The sequence below is a fragment of the Mirounga leonina genome, unplaced genomic scaffold (assembly GCF_011800145.1).
Source record: "Mirounga leonina isolate KUSES-001 unplaced genomic scaffold, KU_Mleo_1.0 Mir_165, whole genome shotgun sequence".
NCBI classification, from domain to species: Eukaryota; Metazoa; Chordata; class Mammalia; order Carnivora; family Phocidae; genus Mirounga; species Mirounga leonina.
The window spans coordinates 46,114,581-46,122,359 of record NW_023270415.1 but is presented as its reverse complement, the minus strand read 5'-3'; positions in this window follow the sequence as shown (position 1 = coordinate 46,122,359).

Sequence of the window (7,779 nt, the reverse complement as noted above, 5' to 3'; positions counted from 1 at the left end):
AGAATTGTCTCATGAGAAACTGGGCAGTGAGCATGTGAATTATTGCCTCAGCATACAGCCCTTTCTCCTTCCATTTTATGAGGCCCAAAGCTTAATGGCTTCCCCCAATCTGTTCACCTAAAATGATGCCTGCCAGTTGACAAGCCCTGACAAGACACATAGCTGATGGTGAGCTTTTCTATTGCCTCCTTCTTAAGTATGGATGGGAAACCAAAGTCTTCAGAGACAGAACTGTGTAATATTAAACAAAACAAAATAAAAATTAATCCCTAGGAGTTGATTCATGGAAAAAAACTTTAAAAAATTATAATTAGTGTCCTCAGATGTATATTTTTGAGAGACACAGAGAGAGGAGAGAGACAGGGAGAGAGAGAGAGAAAGAAAGAAAGAGAAACAGAGAGTTCCCAGAAAACAAAATAATTGAAAGTAATGTCTCAAACTGGTATCCAAACACCCATGTTTTTATAGCAGCATTGTTCAAAATAGCCAAAAAGGGGAAGCAATCTCAATGTTTATGGACAGATGGATGGATAAAAAAGTCTGGTATATACATACAATGGCCTTACAAAGAAAGAAAGAAAGAAGAAAGAAAGAAAGAAAGAAAGAAAGAAAGAAAGAAAGAAAGAAAGAAAGAAAAGAAAGAAAGAAAGAGAAAGAAAGAAAGAAAGAGAAAGAAAGAAAGAAAATTCTGACATCATGCTACAACATGAATGAACTTTGAGGACATTATACTAAGTGAAGTAAGCTAGTCACAGGAAGACAAATATTGTATGGTTCCACTTATATGAGATACCAAGAGTAGTCAAATTCATAGAGGCAGAAAGTAGAGTTGTGATTGCCAGGGACTTTGAGGGATGGGGGAGAGGAGGTTGGAGCATGGGAACATGGAACAGGGAATTGTTTGATAGAGTTTTGGTTTTGTAAGATAAAGTTTTGGAAATTGTATAATCATGTGAATATACTTAACACTGTTGAAACTGTACACTTAAAAACGGCTGAGATGGTAAATTTTATGTTATGTGTATTTTACGATAATTTAAAAAACCCAATAATTTAAAAATACCCTTGAGGGCAGAACCACCCTCCCACCAAAGTACAGATTATAAAATTTAGGAGATAGAAAATAAAACAAAGGTTTCAAACTCTTTATTTGAAAAAAACTTCAACACAGACAGAATCAGTTTTACCTTCATGAATAAAAGAAGAAGGGACCTGTAAAAGAAATGTCCTGTTATTTACACCTTTCAGAAAACAGTGATGTCAATTCAAGTATTAATATAAGGGTCCAATTTATTGAATAAGACAACCAATGGTAATTGCGGACTTACAGGGGTCAGAGTTACATTTCACAGGACATGAACTTTAAAGCCCACGGTTCTTTTTTTTTTTAAACAATTCTTTTTCTTTTTTTAAGGATTTTATATTTATTTGTCAGAGAGAGAGAGAGAGCACAAGCGGGGGAGTGGGAGGCAGAGGGAGAGGGAGAAGCAGGCTCCCCGCTATGCAAGGAACCCGATGCGGGGATCCATTCCAGGACCCCAGGATCATGACCTGAGCCGAAGGCAGACGCTTAAATCACAGAGCCACCTAGGCGCTCCAAGACAGAATTATTCACTCCGATTTTGCTCTCTTTATCATTATCACTCTGAGATGAGTTTTTAAAAAAGCATAAGCAATTAAAACCCAAAATAGTTGAAAGGGAGCAAATGATGTGAACAAATAGAGGTGTTATAAAAACTGTTAATTAGAGTCCTCAAATGTAAGCCCTATAGACATGTAGGAAATATAACTCTCTAATTCTCTGTACTTTTCTCTAATTAACCTAATTATAAGTCCTTATGGCACCAGGTGGTGGAAATTTAACCGATCAGCTGGAACACTCTCCCCATCTGGGCAGGCTGACAAGCCGATCCCATTTCAAATCTCATCTCTTGAGTGAAGTCTTCTGGGCCAGGTTGGACATCTCCCCTGTGCGTACTCAGCTCCAGTCCCATTAGCCTTTTTGCTGTTCTGGAACAGAGCAACATCATGTCAACTCACTTGCTGTTCTCTTTGCAGAGAACACTCTTCTCCCAGATCTTTATGCGGCTCCCTTCCTCACATCAGTAGGGATTCTGCTCGAAGGTCACCTCCTTGAGAGAGTGTTCCTGGCCTCCCTCTACATAGGCACCACCCCAGCACTCTGTTCATTCTTCAGAGCACTTACCACTGTCAGAGGTGATAGCCTGTATTTATTTGTTTACTGGTGTGCTCTCCGTGTCTCATGTGTGACAACGTAAACTCCATGAGAGCAACAACTTTGTATTTTTCACACTGTATCTCTGGTGTGTAGACAGTGCTTGGCACACAGTTCATGTTTGGTAAATACCTGGTCAGTCTCACACCGATCTCTCCTCTTCCAAACTTTCTTCTGCATGAACTATTTCCACCTCATTTTGGTCTGAACTTTATTCTTTTGTATAGGGTTTCATGAATCTTCTCCTTAATGAAATTATCAGCTACTAGAGTACAGAGGCTGGGTTTTACAATTCCTTACCATCTTCCATAATGGCTGGCACAGACTGGGGAACATACTAAGTGCTATGTTAATACTTTTTGAATTGTGGTGGGAGGATTTGGTTGAGCTTATTCTTTAAAATGAAGCTTAAAATGCCACATCTTGATTGGTTTATCCTTCATATGCTGTAATTTGAATATGGGTACATTTTAAATTCAGGCTTTTTCTAATCCAGAGAAGGCTACAGGTAAATGTGGGGGGTAGTGTACAAATGGGGCCAGGTCTATCCATTTTTCAGGCAGTATGGGTGAGATGGCCTTTCAGAAAGGTTTGCTTGGGCCCCCCAATTTTATTTTTATTTATTTATTTATTTATTTATTTATTTATTTATTTATTTATTTATTTTTTAAAGATTTTATTTATTTTTTAGAGAGCGAGCGAGAGAGAAACAGCATGAGAGGGGAGAGGGTCAGAGGGAGAAGCAGGCTCCCCGCTGAGCCGGGAGCCCGATGTGGGACTCGATCCCAGGACCCTGGGATCATGACCTGAGCCGAAGGCAGACGCTTAACCATCTGAGCCACCCAGGCGCCCTGGGCCCCCCAATTTTAAATGTGGCCCAGCGTCAGGATGACCATGCAATTCTCCCATGGCTGTGTGCTGCTAGCCCAGTGCGTCTGTCAACCAGAGGAGCATCTGGATGCTAGAGACATCCATGTTTATTGAATTTGATTAGTTCAACACAGCCATAAATTAACATCAACACAGGTTTGAAGTGGGATCCCAAAGTAACTACTAAGAGGCTCCTTTTTTGGGGGCACCTGAGTGGCTCAGTTGGTTAAGCCACTGCCTTCAGCTCAGGTCATGATCCTGCAGTCCCGGGATCGAGTCCCACATCAGGCTCCCTGCTCGGCAGGGAGTCTGCTTCTCCCTCTGACCCTTACCCCCTCATGCTCTCTCTGTCTCATTCTCTCTCTCAATAAATAAAACCTTTTTTTTAAAAAAAAAGAGGCTCTTTTTTTTCAAACAAATTAAAAAGTTATCAAGTGTCCTATCTTGGAGTGATAATTTATATCTTCTGGCTTTGTTGTGTCCTCTTAGAAGTTAATATATGGTATTTCCACCTTCTCTTGATTTGTTTTTTCTTTTCTATCTAGTAAACCTTTATATATATTTTTTGCCCTCTCTGTATTCCTTTTTTTTAAAAATTAAGATTTACTTATTTAGTTTGAGAGAGAGAGAGAGAGTAGGAAGGAAGGGCAGAGAGAGGGAGGAAGAGAGAGTCAAACAGACTCTGTGCTGAGCGCAGAGCCCACACGGGGCTAGATCTCACAACCCTGAGATCAGGATCTGAGCAGAAACCAAGAGTTGGAGGCTTAACCTATTGCACCACTCAGGTACCCCATGCTGTCTCTGTATTCTTAATGTAGTTGAATTTCACACTACTCTTTCACTTAATAGCTTCATTTCATAGGGGCTTTCTTAGGCCAGAACATCTCTGTGTACAGCTTCTGTGAGTGATGTCAGCTCAATTCTGGGAAAATCATTTTGAATTACTGCTAGCTCTGAAATGGCCAGAAAAGCACCAGTACCTGATACTTAGTTATTGCACAAACCTCATTACTATTATTCTGAATTAATAACTTCTTAGGTTTTCTAAGTGGGACTAGGAGGATATATCTATTTAACTAAAGAGAAATGGATGGTTATGAAGTAATTGGCTGATTTGGGGAGTGCCCTCTGTGGCTTCTTGGGACTATACTTTCAGCCATATTAGGGACAGCAACAGAAAGCACACAGTAGGTGCTCAACAAATCATCATAGACCATCATCATCATAGAGTGGTGCCCACTGAGGTGCATTTGTTCCTCTGGAGGTACTCTTCACAACCCTGGTGTGGGAGGAATCCCACTCTTGATTCTATTCCCAGTTCTTTTTTCTACCACTGTAACCCTCAGCATCTTTATCTAAAAAAACAAGAATCTCTGCTCATCTCATGGAATTATTGAGAGGATAAAATGAAAACACAAAAGTGAATGTGTTTTGCAAACTACTGGGTCCTACATAGGGCTTGCAGATATAGCGAGGCAGCAACTCAGCCTTGAGGTGGCCCGAAAATATGTCCCTAATCCACATACAAACATCAGGGAGTCCAGAGTCCCCTAGAATACAGTACTTCATCAGCCTAAGAAGCCTTGAGGAGCTGATGCTTCAGGGAAAACACTCCTGAGGGCCTCACATATCCAGAGTTCCCTTGGGCCGGCAGCTGGAGGGCTTAAGCAGAAGAAGGGTCCTATTATAAAACTCAGGGCTTCTCTGAGAACCTCACAGCTTCTCTAGAGCTCAGGGGTGGGCCCAGGGATGCCTCTAACATGGATGAGCCATTTTGTTTTTAACTTAGGAGAAGGTGTGGTGATCAACATAGCTTATTTCCAGTGCCAGCTTAATGTCCCTGTTTCCTCTTCACACTCTCGTGGTCTCTTATCACTCACCTGTCTCAGCATTTATGCACACACTCCCCTAACTAAAACAGATACATTTCTTAACCTCTTCTACCAGTCAGGAAAAGCTAAGTTTGTCTAGGACCAAACAACCCCTGAATCTCAGTGGGATAACACACGACCATACCATTTATTTCTCACTGACTGAGTCTGGCCAGTGGAAGAGAGTAGGAAGGCTCTGCTTATCTTAATCTCTCTCAGATCCAGCTGATGCAGGTGCCATCTCCCTCAATACTACTCTTATAACAAAGTCAGGGCAAAGAGAACATGGCAAACCAAATGCTTCTACTCAGGAGTGACACATGTCACTCCCACTCATATTGCATTGGCCAAAGCAAGTCATATCCTAAGGCATCAGGGAAGTATAGGCCTACCACATGCCTGAGAGGAGAATAGAAATATTTGTTAGCCCATACAAATCATGACCGTGCCTTTTGTGGTGGGCAGAATAATGACCCTTCCATGTTGTTCATGTCCTAATTCCTGGATTATGTTATGTTATGAAGCAAAGGGGAATGGAGTTACGGATGAAATTGAGGTTGCTAATCAGCTGACATTAAAATAGGGAGATTATCCTTGATTATCCAGATGGGCTCAATGTAATCACAAGGGAGAATATAGAAGAGGGAGGCAGAAAAGGAAAGTCAGAGTAAGAGATGTGACATCAGAAGCAGGATTAGAGAGATGCAACATAGCTGGCGTTGAAAACAGAGGAAGGGGACCATGAGCCAAGGAATGTAGGCAGCCTCTGGAAGCTGGAAAAGGCACAGAAACAGATTCTGCTCTCGAGTGTCCAGAAGGAATAAAACCCTGCCGGCCCATTGATTTTAGTCCAGTGAAACTTGTGTCAGATTTCTGTACTACAGAACTGTAAGATAACAAATTTGTGTTGTTTTAAGGTATATTTGTAGCAATTTGTTACAGTGATAATAAGAAACAAATACATCTCTCCTTTAGAAAATCACATTTGTTTTTCTAACTATAAAAGAAAGACTTGATCAAACATAGAATACATAAAAGTAGACAAATAAAATATAAAAAATATCCCCCATACAAGTTTCTGTTGTGGACCCTTTCAACATTATTTTCTGCACATCAATACATATGTATATTTTCATGCATGTGTTACAAAATTAGATCATGCAGCATAGTTTTGCAGCCTGACTTTTTAAAAAGATTTTATTTATTTATTTGAGACAGACTGAGAGAGAATGAGTATGGGGGGAAAGGGCAGAGGGAGAGGGAGAAGCAGTCTCCCCACCTAGCAGGGACCCCCACATGCGTCTCAATCCCAGGATCCTGAGATCATGACCTAAGCTGAAGGCAGACACTTAACTGACAGAGCCACCCAGGTACCCCCGCAGCCTGCCTTTTTATTTAGCCATAGATCTTGAGCATTCTGCTATGACTAAAATGTTTTAACTATGCTGCCCACTAGTATACGTGGCTTTGAGAACCTGAAATGTAACTAGTCTGAATTGAGATGTACTATCCTTGAAAAATACACAGCAGATTTCAAAGACTTAGTATGGGAAAAGAATGTAAAGCTCTTACTAATAAGGTTTATATTGATTATATGTTGAAATAATAGTATTTTGAAATAATAAAATAATATGCTGGGTTACATATGTAATTAAAGTAAAAAGGATACCATTTTAGAGAGGAGAAAGCAGACTTAGAAAGATTAAGAAATTTGCCAGCCAGGAGGTCATGAGTTGGGACTCAAATTCAGGTCTGATAGGCTCTAGAACAGAACCCACATAAACCATCCTCTCTATTCACTCCTATCATTCAGGTTCTATTCATGTGTCACCTTGGATTATTATGATTGGCCCTGTGCTTCTCTTGCCATCCAGTGTTCCTAAACCACCACTTGGCACTCCATCCTGGCCAGACTCTGTTCCCTGAGTGTGTCTGTCTTTGCCACATTCTTCTGACCAATTTTGTCTCTTAGATTTCTCCACTTCTCCAGGTCTCTCCATTAGACTGAGGCTCAGCTCCATTTCCATCTCTTCCATAACTTCCTTAAAGCTTTCCCTAATTATTCAACACACAACAATCCCTATGAATTCTGAAATTTACTGCTTGCTCTCTGGGCCATTTGTGGGAGTGGGGATAGAAAGAAAATGGGAACACATTACCACCTGAGCAAATCCCATGTAAAGATTTTTAGCTGGGTAGATGGTTGATAAGAAAGAGGTCTGAAAAGAATGTTCCTGAGGTACAAACCCCTTGGACCCTCAATTAGCACCTTTTCTGTGTGGTTGAAAGGTTTCAACCTAGACAGTGTCTGTTGAGAACAAAGACTCCCTGACAAGAATGTACCTCCTCGAAGATTTGTCCTACTATATAGCAGAACCTGGTACATAGTAAATGCTCGATCAATATGTGTCAAATCTATACCATACATATTTTGTATCCTAATGTATCTTCCACACCGCTTGCTGAGTTGATTTAACACTATAAATCCAGGTTATTTCAGTAAAAACCAAGCCTGACCCTACTACAGTACAAGTGCCTTCCCCTTACACACCACTTTCCATCAACTTCCATTTGCCTTCTTTTAAAACACTTGTCTTTTACTAACCTCCCCCCCTCCCCCCATACATCCATTAGAACTTGTTCAGCTCTACCAGGTTATTGCTTCTGCAGTAGCTGGGTCACGTCTCTGAGGAAGTGCCCACCTCTTGGGATTGATATTAATCTGTTTACGTCGTCGGTCTCATTGGCTGGGCTCTGAGCTCCTAGAACTTGGCTGTCTTATTCACCCTTTACCCAAGCCAA